The following is an 11,632-nucleotide window of genomic DNA, read 5'->3' as shown; positions in this document are numbered from 1 at the left end:
TCCCTTGTTCAGGAATCAAGGGGGCCGACAGGAGGGAGAGGCTGGCATTTCGGTGTCCCATTGGAGTTCAGCTTAGCCAGGGGACCCGCCGTCCGGCCCGGGGGGCTCCTGAGGATGGTGGGGTGGGGGCTGCCTAGTGAGGAGAGGCTGATACCCGCACCCTGAGGTTCCTGGTCCCTCAGAACGTACAGAGGGCAGTCTCACGTGTGCCCACAGCCCAGAGAGCCGGCCTGGAGAGTGGATGAGTCTGCGGCTTCAGGCTTTTGGGGACTGTTGCGGCGTTGGGGGCGGAGCGCAGTGTGGAGTGATGTGGCCAGCTGGACGCAGCTGTAACACGCATGTCTGGCAGGCAGGACCGGCTACGTACGTTGTAACAGTCTGGGTGAAAAATGCAAATGCAGGGCCCCTTGTTCCACAATTGTTAAGAATTTCGAGACCACGGCAGCAGCATGTTAAACCAAGTGTGGGGCCTTGCTGAGCACGGGGAGTGCCCCAAGTGAACACTCCATTGGTGAGCAAGTTGGACCCCTGGTACTGTTCACAGAAAAGGAGTCGTGGTTCTGGGGCTCCCTGGCCCAGGAACGTCGGGAGCAGATTCCTCTTTCTCTCTCTCCCTACGCAACAGTGGAGAACTGAGGGCCAGGGGAGCCCTCCACCCACCAGCTCATCGGCATAGAGCTTCTGAAGGTCCACCTGAGCACAGGGAGGAGAGAAGAGGTTTGCATCAAGCGAGAAACTGGGGTTTCACCGGGCAATGCCCAGAAAGAGAAGATTCTAACCTGGCAGGTGGAGAAGGCTCAGAATCTGGCCGGGTGTTGGCCAGGGAGCTGCCGCTTCCAGCCAGAAAGCAGCCTCTGCCCAGGGCAGTGCCTGGAAGAATGAAACAATTTCACATCTATTTCCCAGCCAGTCGAGATTCCCCAACAATCAGGTTAGAGCCCTCTGCAATTGTGAGCTTGGTTATTTGTCGTCTGTCTGCTGCAGGGGAGCAGGGCTTTGCGCCTCGTCCCTGTGGTGTCCCCAGCACCTAGAACAGAGCCTGACACACTGTGTTTGTTAAACAACTGAAGAAATGGATGGTCAGTACTGGCCCCTCTTCAGGCTCCAGCGTCAAATCACCTGCCTCCTGCACATGAACCTCAGCCCGTCCCAAGCAGTCCTGGCGTCTCCTGTTCCCCCGTCAGCTCCTCCTGTGCAGGGGCTGGGGCCCCCTCCTTGCACACCTATGTCCAGTCTGTGCAGTGCTGTCCTTCTCCCTGGAGCGTAGCTGGGAGAGACAAGTGACATCTTCTGGGGGCTGGATGGCACGAGCATCTCTCATGGTTGGTGATCTTGGGACCCGGCAGAGCTGGGGACTTCCCCCTTCTGCTCTTCCCGCATCCCTTCCTCTTTGCTGCCCTGTTTTGGGGAGTGGGAGGGGCAGGATGACTGTCTAGGATGAAGGAGGGCCTGGAGGCGACTTTTAGTGGCATCCACAGCCCCCGGTTTCTCCACCCACACCCCCCGTGGTCACAGCCGCCCACCTCGACCCCTCCCACAGGTGCAGGCAACGCTTCAGCCCCAAGCTCCTGCTTCAAAAGAGGGATGGAAAGAAACTTGGACCTTTCTTGATATTTCTGGAAAAGTCCAGCAGGTCCATGTGAGGAAGCTCCAGCCCTGTAGCTTTCCCACCGGCACAGAGGCTGCTTTTGTGTTCCGAGGATGGTGGGGGGATCCTGGGCCTCTGGAAACGGGAAGGAGAGACCCGGACACTTGTCGCTCTAGGTCTCTATACTTGTCCTCTGGGGATGACCTTCCTCTTCATCCCTCCTCAGGCCCCTTCTGCCATGATGTGCTCACCCCTCCCTCCACCCCAAACCCTCCTGATCTCCTGGCCCCTGCCGGGGGAATGGGCAAAAGGGCAGGAAGCAGATTCAGCTAACAGCCGAGCAGGCCACCTTCGGGGGCAGTGTCTCTGGACAGACTAGCGGGACCCACAGCCATGATCTAAAGTGGCCTGCTAGGCACAAAAGTGGCCACAAGCCAGATTCTGATGCAGATTCTGAAGAGAGAACAAGCATGAGCAGGGGAGGGGCAGAGAGAGAGAGGGAGAGAGAATCTCAAGCAGGCTCCAAGCCCAGCGTGGTGCCCGGAGCTCAACACATGGCTCCATCCCACAACCATGAGATCGTGACCTGAGTCGAAGCCAAGAGTCAGATGCTTAACCAACCGAGCCACCCAGGTGCCTCCTGCCGGCACCTTGATTTTGGACGTCTAGCCTCCAGGACTGTGAGAGAACAAATTTCTGTTGTTTGAAGCCAGTGACGGCAGCTCCAGGAAACTAATACTCATCATCCTCTCTCAACCTCAAGTTCTCAATCTGTGAAATAGGATGATAACAGCCATCTCTCTGGGAGAATTAAAGAACACCTGTTAGGCTTCCTGCAAAGGGCTGGCAGGAGTTATCGTCATTGCTCTAGATCAGCACTTGATGAATGTGACAGAATTGATAGGATGCTATTTCCCTGCATGGACACAGCGAGGGCAGAGAGGGCCTGATCCCGCAGGGCAGCACGGGAGATGTGGGAGCCCAGAGGACAAGAGAGAATGGGATACAGGGCCGTGGGGGGGGGGGGGCTCCCCAGGCTGTGTGTGGCCTTTCGCTCAGAGGGTGTCTGTGTAGGGGGCTCCCTGGCCCTGTGGGGCCTTCCTCATGGATTGCCTGGTTCCTTCAGCTTGTCAGCTCTACTTGCTACTGTGACCTTCCCCCTCCCTCTGGGCTGAACTTGACTTTAAGAGGGAGAGGCAAGGCTGCTGCCTGGGGTGGGGGTTGCTGAGGCAGGGGCTGTCCCCCCCGCAGGCTGAATGGGTCTCTGAGAATGGGAATGTCCTAGAACCTGCACGTGGGGCTCTCTGAGGTTGGCGAGACCCCTGGCCTCCCACCTCGCTTTTCACCCAATATTCTGGGCAGGAGCCACAGAGCGTGGGTGCATCCAGTCCACTCCCACGCCCCCCTTTCAGAACGCAACATTTTGTACACACCCCACAATCTCCTCGGGCTCCACCCCTTCTCACCACCCTTTCCCGTCAGCCTCTTCTGAAGGGCTTGGGAGGGGAAGGGGGTCATCCCCACCACTCCCCTCCTCCCAGGCCAGTCCTCCCTTCTCCTGTGGGGCCACCCCTCTACCTTGGCCACTGGCATCCCTGGGGGGTGGGGGGGGGGGGAGAATCTGCTTTTCTGTTTTAATCAGAGACCCCAACTTATATTCATTTAGTGAGAGAAGTTGGAGAGTTCAAAGGAATTTTGTAAAAATTTCCAGGAAAACAGAAACGAAGAAGTGCGAGGTCACCTGGGTTTATAGAGGACGCAGGCTTGCTCCGCGACGACAGCTGCTGGGGTGAGTGCCGCTGCAGGCCGGCTCTGGGCTGGGCGGTTCACCTCCCCGGTTGCACCATGTGAAATTGCCATTCTGTTCTTCGAAATGGTCAGGTCCATTCAGAAAAGACCTGTAACAGTTTTTAAATTTTTTAAAAAATGTTTTATTTATTCTTGAGAGAGAGAGAGAGACAGAGCATGAGCAGGGGAGGGGCAGAGAGAGAGGGACACAGAATCTGAAGCAGGCTCCAGGCTCCGAGCTGTCAGCACAGAGCCCGATGCGGGGCTCGAAGTCACAAGCCGTGAGATCATGACCTGAGCCGAAGTCGGACGCTCAACCGACTGAGCCACCCAGGCTCCCCAAGACCTGTAACAGTTTTATCTAAAAGCCTGGGTGGCTCAGTCAGCTGAGCTTCTGACTCTTGATTTTGGCTCAGGTCATGATCCCAGGATCATGGGATTGAGCCCACCCAGCATGCAGCCTGCTTGAGATTCTCTCTCTCTCTCTCTCTCTCTCTCTCTCTCTCTCTCTCCCCCTCTGCCCCTCTTCCCCACTCTGCTCTCCCTCTCCCTAAAAAAAGGGGGGGGGGAGTCAATATTTATAACATGCCAGAAATTGTCTTTTTTTTTTTTTTATCATTTAAACATGATGGAAACCTTTAGAGAAGGAGGGTGTCTAGGCAAAACTCTTTTAAGTTGAAAAGGTGCAAAATTTTGCATACCACTGCTCAGCCTTGTCGGGGAAAGAATGCAGACCCTTTCCAGGGTTCTGCCTGCCTCCTCTCTTCTGTGTCTATTGTCTTTCTTTCCTGTGGTTTCTCTCCATACATTTTCCTTCCCTTTTCTCTATTTTGCTGTCAGTTGTGTTTCTTTGAAACTTGTTAATTTAATGCCCTCGATTTCGACTGTAATATTCACATTTCTTCTTCTCCTACATGATCGATTATCCCTAATCAATAATTTTTCTTGTTGCTTTCAAATCTTTTTGTTACCATGAGATGATCTTTTTAGAAAACACGGTCTTTCTGATGAAGAGATATTTACTGGAGTCATGTGGTTTCCTTCAGTGTTACTTCCGTTTATTTTCTTTTGTTAAGATAAACCGAAATTAGATTTAATACATTATATTTAAAATATTCAATCAGGTCCCTTTATAGCAATACTTCTATCAATTTATCTCTCTAAACGTCTTATCCGCATCAATGCAAAAAGAGATTACTGGAAATGGTGGTTATTCGTTAATTACAGCTATTTCTGATAGGGAGATTTATTTTTATTTTGTTTTGCTTTTTGCTTTCTTCTTTGTGCTTCCTTGCCTCGCTTGAATTCTTTAAAACCAGCAGGTAGCATTTAGCCAAATGTAAAACATGAAGAGTGTAACAAGAACCGTGTGGGCACAAGGAGGAAACTTATCAATGATACAAAGTTTGTTCCTGCAGTGTTTCATCCAGTAAATATTAATGCCAAAAATTGGTTGAATATAGGGCAATTTCCTGTGGTTCGATGTATTACAATGACTTTATAATGACTGTTTGAGGTAAGTGTTATCAGACCCATTTTACAGATAAGGCCACTGAGGCTCAGAGGAGCTGAGTGGTGTGCCCAAGACCACACCAATAGAAACTGGAAGAGCAGAGACTAAAAGCAGTCCCGCTTGTTGTTGAAGGCCACACCCTTGACCACTGCCCAGCCCTGCCTCCTCCTGAGTCCACAGGTGCCTTCTGACTGTGTCAACCTGCCGGGATTTGCCCAGGGCTCAACACAAAGGTGGAAGGCTCTTCTTGAAAGGGTGGAGGGCTTGGCCCCCTCCTCAGGAGGCCTGGCTGTGCCCCAGAGGGGCAGGAGGGGACAAGGTGGAGCAGTTGTGATGACATCTGGGGGTGGGCGAGATCTGCAATGATGGACAAAGTAGCCGGCAGAGACGAGGGGCCAGGAGGAGTTGGAGCGAGGAGGCATAGGAGAGATCAAGGCCCGGATGCCTGACACCAAAGTCCTTCCAGCACCCATCTTGCACCCCCAGGGCCCCTGAGATCTGGAAGGCCATGTCAGGGGTGCCTCAGCCACTGTCTCCTGTCTGAGTCCAGCTACCAGGCATGGAGTAGAAGGGGAGTGCACACACATCACGGCCCCTCCATAACCACATTCCAGCTGGGCACATCCTGCCCCCCGTGCCCCCTACACGGAGCTCCAGGCCCCATCACCTGGGGACCAGCAGAGGCCAGCAGCTTGGGCAGGGGACCAGAGGCTGGGGGGCGGAGGGAGGGGGCCTGTAGAGGGTGCAGCCAATAAATCTCCTGAGACAATTATGGCGGTGAGGCATAAACAAGGCGCTTTGCCTGCTGCAGCCGCCCCCTCTCCTGCATACACGCGGGCACGCGCGTGCGCGCGCGCGCGCGCGCACACACACACACACACACACACACACACACACACACTAAAGCGCGGCCCATTTGCAGGGTAATGGCTTTGCGACAGGAGGAATTATCTGCAGCATTAGAGGTAGCCAGGCCAAGCGCTGGGCCTAACGGATACCAAGGGAGGAAGCAGGTGCCCAGGTGCTGAGGCCTGCACCCCCGAGGATGCTGCGGGGGTGGGACGCATGGGTAGGGGCTGCTGACGGCTTGGTGAGGGCCAGTGCCAGGTAGATCGCCCCCAGTCCTTTCTGCTTCCAAGGCCAAGAGTGGACAGACGACCGGGGGGGCACTAACTCAGCACTTGAAATCATAACAAAGCAGACCACCCCTCACTCCCCTACCACTGTTCCTGTTCTGCCTCAGGGCTATTCAGCCCCAGACCGCCTCATCCTGCTGACAGCCTAGAGAAAGAGGCCAAGAGTGACCAAAGGGAACACAGGAAGGAGGACACATGTTATAGGTGTGGCGACAGGGGCGGCTCTGTGACTGTCATAGGAATTGTCCAGCATCGCCAGGGAGGAGGGGTTCGGGGAGGAGGGGTTCGGGGGGGGAGGGCCCCTTCCTTCCCCAGGTCAGGAAATGCCTCTGGATGCCTGTTTCAGGGTGGGAATATTGGGGGCTCATCTCCTGGCCCCGTTAACCAGCTAACCCTGGTAGGGGCAGCAAAGCCCCAGTAAAGAAAGTGAGGCAAGCTCTTTCAGGCTGCTTGGGACGCTGAGGTCATGGTGATGCGGGGGTGGGCTGGTCCTTGGGAGCCTTCACGTTCCACCCGGGGGCTCAGCCAGGCCTGCTGACTGACGGCGGGGAGGGGGGCGGTGGCGAATCACGCCTGCCAGCCTGACAATAGAGCCGGGCTCCGTGACTCTGGCGGCAACAGAGCACCCTGCCCACCTGCGGGCACACCCAGATTGCATTTGCTGAAATAAATTGCTGAAGAAAATAAATCCTGCACACATGATTAATGGGAGGCAGGGAGGCAGGCAGCCGCTGCAAAGAGCCGCTGGGGAACAGAGTGACAGTCGGGCACAAAGCCAGCACTGCCGTGGGGCCTCAGGGAAGGGGCTCTGATGGCTGCATAGTCACGGGGGTCACCGTAGCCCCGGCATAGCCACCAAACAGGGGTGCTGAGCCCGCAGGCAGAAGAGGCCCCCCGGGGCTCAGGCCAGCCCCCAGCATGGCTCTGCATCATTGCAGGCGGTGTGGAGGGGGCTGACCCCGAGCTTGGAGTTACCCTGACCTGGTCCGACTGCTTCTGGAAATTGGGGGTTCCCATGGACCAGAGGAGGGAAAAAGTAAAGCTAGGATCTCAGAAGGAGGGACAAGGGCTAAGGAGAAGGGGCTTCCCTACTGGCCAGCTCTGAGTTCCTGAGCAAATCACTTCCTGTCTGAGCCTCAGTCTCCTGGTCTGCTCAATGGGACTAGTGTCTGCACCTCCCTCGTAAAGTGGTTCAGAGGCACAGCTGAGGCCACCCAGGCAAAGTGCCTCCTCGGGTCCGGTGCTCACAGGGGGCCGTCCCAGCCAACAAAGGGGTATTCAGCACCTCTGAGGTGCCCGTGTTGTGCTGGGAACTGGGATACAGTCTCTGCCTGCATGGAGCCTAGAGGCAAACACTGAAAATGACATAATATGTAAGTCTTCTCAAATGCACAAGGTGCTGTGAAGGAGAAGGCCTGAGTGCTGGGGGGAAATGGGTGGTAGGGCCACAGTCTGGAGGTCAAGGCAGGCTTCCTGGGGGCACCCGACACAAGGAGACTTGTGGCAAAAATGCAGAAACCTGACAGTCCACTCTGTTGGTGAGGCTGCTGAAAAACAGTCTTGTCGCTGTGTGTGGGGCACCCGACACACCGGCTCAATCCCTTCCTGAATTACAAGCACTCTTATTCCACAACTGGCTCTCCACTTAGGGCATTTTATCCTACAGATAGGTGCAAAAGCACATTTAAGAAATGATGGAGGTACACGGATGTTCACTGCATTGTTGTTAACAGGAGCAAAAAAAAAGCAACAACAACCCAGAGACTCATCGAGAAAGGGCGGAGTTAAATAAACTGCAAACAGCCACACAGTGGAATACTATGCAGCTGTGAAAAAGGAACAAGGAATCTACTGTTCCGGAAAGAATGTTGAGATACATTTAGTGAAAACAAAATGCAGAACAGCATGCATAGTATGCTTCCTTTTGTGTAAGAAAAGAGGGAAAATAAGAGCATAGATCTTTATTTTCTTTAGAAGACTATACAGTAAATTAATAAAAGTAGCCATCTGGGGTTATGTGGGAGGAAACCAGGCACATGGGGACAGCGTGGCAGGAAGGCTTTTTACTTTTTACGTTTTACTTCAAATTTTGAAGCAATTGGGGCAGTATTATCTACTGCCAACAAATATTTGTAAAATCATATTTTAGGGTCTGGAGGGCAGAGGGCTCCTGGATGGCATCTCAGTAACTAGAAACGCCCGAGGAAGGAGCTAGTTAAATTTTACTGATTCCAGGCCCGCCCTCAAGCTGGTACACAAGCGCTGGCCCGCTCTGAACAAAACACGTTTGGGGACAGTTAGCTAATACACCCAACCTTCTGGGAGGGATCTGAGGCTCAGCACGTGTGGCCCCAACCAGGCCCGGACTTGGCCTTGTGCTCCAAGGAAGGCCCAGGACTTCACTGGCGGGGCGCGGTGGGGGGGAACAGCACCGTGACGTGTCTGGTGGAACACCCGCCACCCGATGGGGGTTCAGGAGAGAAGAAGGGTGCGCGGCTCTGCGAAGACGCGCTCTTTCCGGGGCCGCTCCCCGGCTGTAAGCGGCGCTCTCTCCCGACCCCGGGCCCGCAGGAAGCCCCTCCTCCCGACGGATGGGCCCGGCGTCCCGGCTCGGGAGGGCAGAGCAGGTGCGGGGCGCCTCCTGGTGGCGCTCCGTGAGAGACGCGGGGCTTGAAGGACAGAAAAGCCCTGCACCAGGTCCCAAGGAGGCTTGGGGGGCTCAGTAAAACCAGAGGGTCGCACATCTGGGACAAGGGATTCGAACCCAGGCTTCGGGGTGGGGGGAGACCTTGGAGCAATCGAAGATCTCTGACTGTGACCAACCCAGTAGACCCCCAGCTGATGGGAGTCTGACCCTTCCCCCCCCAAGTCCCCTCTTTCAGGCCCACCCATCAAAAGGGCGCCGCCGCGCTGCCTGGCGTTCTTCTGGGGCTCAGAGAGGTGAACCTCCTGCGTTTTCTGCCCTTCCCATGATCTTTCCGCCTTGTCCCCCCCCCCCCTTTTCCTAAGGCAGCCCCTTTTTGTTTTCTGAATCACCCTCCCTGCTCAAGCCACAGACCAGGGCAGCTTGGGAGCTTAATCCCTAGGGAGCAAAGTGTAGGACGAGCTGCATAATTTGCTGGGCCCCTTGTTTAACAATTACTACGAATTTCAAAATGATGCTGGCAGAGCATTAAATCAAGTGGAGCATCTGAGTGCAGCTCTGGGAAGCTGAGTGGGACCAGAAGCCAGGGCTGCTGGTGAAGGTGGTGTTGGAAGGAGGGGGCGCAGAGAGTGGGGTGCTAGGCTTCCTACCCCTAATCCCCAGTACATGGGCCCCTAGGCCTGGGATCAGGGGCTTCCCCTACCTCATCATCGTTTCTGAGCGTCTCCTCTGGGAGCGTCTTCACTGCTCCCCAGCTCGAGTGCACGCACGTGTACATGACCATGCAGATGTGCATGCCAGGTCAGGGAGGTCCTCAGAGCAGAGGGCTGGGCCATCTGAGCCCCACCGCTGCAGGCTTTATTAAGTGCTTACATGCACTAGCCTCACTAGGCCTAAAGGTATGCCCATTTTGCAGATGAAGAAACTGAGGCATGGAGAGGCTGATGGCTTACCAAGGTGAGCCATGTTTCCCAGGTCTGGTCTCCCCACTGGGGAGACCCCGCTGAGGGATTAAAGGGGGTGCAGGTATCCTCTCGCTTACACAGTCCTGGCTGGGGCCTGGGGGAAATAAAACAACCGTGATCTGTGAAGTTCAATGAACCATTAGCAAGTGCCAGGGTCCATTCTACGCATCTTACAGGGCGTGACTCAGGGATCCCTCACAGAAGCTTCGTGCAGCAGGGGCCATAATCACCCCACTTTGCAGGCATGGAGCATGTGAGGCACAGCCAGGTCACACAACCTGCTGGGGGGCACACCGCAGAAAGGGTAGAGGCAGGATTTGAATCCGAGCAGGCAAGGTCTGCTGTCTGAGCTGGTACGTGAGCACAGCTCCTAGGGTGCCAGGGGAGGCTGCAATGGGGACAGAGGGACAGGCTGCCCCGTGGTCTCTTGGGTCCATCTGGCTCTTGGCCCAACTCTGAGCCATGCCGTCTCTAAGTTCTGCTCTGGGCCTGGCTCCTTCTTCGCCTCCAGGGGTCCCTCCAACTCTCAGGCCCTGCATCATGGGACTCAGGCTATGGGGGCCCTGGGGCTGGGTGAGGCAGGGGCTTCTCAAGCAGCACCGGTGCTTGGGGCCGGAACACTGGGGTCTGGTCCCCTTTCCCCCAAGAAGTGGGCTGCCCGGGGAAGGGTGCTTTCCATGTGGCTAGAGGCCCTGCCCCCCAGACTCAGCCAGTAGGATGTCCCCCCAGTGCCTCCCCAGCCCAGAGGCTCAGGATCCAGTAAAAGGGACATATGGCATCTTCGCCTCTCTACACACCACCCCCCAAGTCCTTATCTGTCTCTCTGTCCCTCTCTCCTTCTCTCAGCCCCCCCCCCCACCTTGTCTCTCAGGGAGCCTGTGTCTCTATTACTGACACCCCATCCCCTGTCTGACTCCCTCCCCCCGTCTCTTCTGTCTCTGCTGTATCTGTGTCTCTTATTCTCTCTGTGTGTGCCCCCCCCCAAAACTTCCCACATCTTCTCTTGAACCCCCTCAGCAGCCCCCAGCCTTCCCAGGGCTTGGCTCTCAGGAAGCCCCCTCCTCTCCCCGACCTTATTGGAGCAGAGAGGGAGCGAGAGCACATTTCTTCTCGTCCAGGCCTAATATCTTAATGCAAGGCCATTACTCACCCAGAGTCCAGGCAGGGCAGGCCTCTCCCCTCCTCGTTTGTCATCCAGAGTGAAGCCTCTGCGTTGTTCCTCGGGGATCAGATTAAGGGACTGACAGTCAGGATGAACAAACTTAGCGGCCAGCGCCGCCTCCTTCCTCCCTCCCACCCCAGCCTCCCAGGCTCCGAGTCCCTGAACTTTGAGTAGGGGAGGTCTGAGGCCTCTGCGAGTCCTGTGTCTTGGTTCTGCTCCTCCTCAAAGGGCCCAGCAAGGGATGAGGGGGACCAGGAGCTTTTCTCTTCAGACAGGAAGAGAAACAAAAGAGGAGTGGGGTCCAGAGGAACCTCTACACCCTGGGGACTGTTGAGCATTTAGTATAAAAATAGACCAGCCAACACTATATATAGTTCCTTAAAGCCCTGTTCAAAGCCCTTTTACGTGGATTCACTCACATAAGCCTTACAACATCCCTATGAGGTAGGTACTGTTATTATCCCACTTTACAGGGACTCAGAGAGGCTAAGTGACTTGCCCAATGCCACACAGCTAGTGAAGTCTGTCAGTCATGGTGCTTTGTATCTTGGTTCATTTTCTCAACACAGTAGCTGGGGGCGAGGGACTCATGTCACCCCCCTGTTACAGATGAGAACACGGAGGTGTTTGTTCACGTCTGGAACACTCACCACGGCTCTGTTCTCTGTTCCCCACCGTGGTCCTGCCCTCCCTCCTTCTGGTTTCCCTGCCCTCCCCCCCCCCCCGCCCCCCAGCTCTGCACTGCCCTCAGCAGCAGAGCTGGTGTGACTGGAGCCATTTGGGGGAAGAAGGAGTGAGAGGCTCTCTGGCCTGGCCTGTCTGCCCCTCAGTTCCAT

The 11,632-nt window shown here is 55.5% G+C and overlaps 1 long non-coding RNA gene across 1 annotated transcript; it reads right to left on the bottom strand.

Annotated features, from left to right (window-relative positions):
• Nucleotides 1–3,319: 3,319 nt before the first annotated feature.
• LOC147578744 (uncharacterized) lies at nt 3,320–10,894 on the bottom strand. The gene is made up of 3 exons (XR_015255634.1): nt 10,785–10,894; nt 9,373–9,728; nt 3,320–3,486 (listed from the first exon to the last, which is right to left on the bottom strand). It is a non-coding gene; the product is annotated as an uncharacterized LOC147578744 (long non-coding RNA).
• Between the last annotated feature and the right edge of the window lie 738 nt (nt 10,895–11,632).

The sequence above is a fragment of the Puma concolor genome, chromosome C1 (assembly GCF_028749965.1).
Source record: "Puma concolor isolate L17-30 chromosome C1, mPumCon1.1.hap2, whole genome shotgun sequence".
Classification (NCBI taxonomy): domain Eukaryota; kingdom Metazoa; phylum Chordata; class Mammalia; order Carnivora; family Felidae; genus Puma; species Puma concolor.
This window is presented reverse-complemented; position numbering and strand designations above follow the sequence as displayed.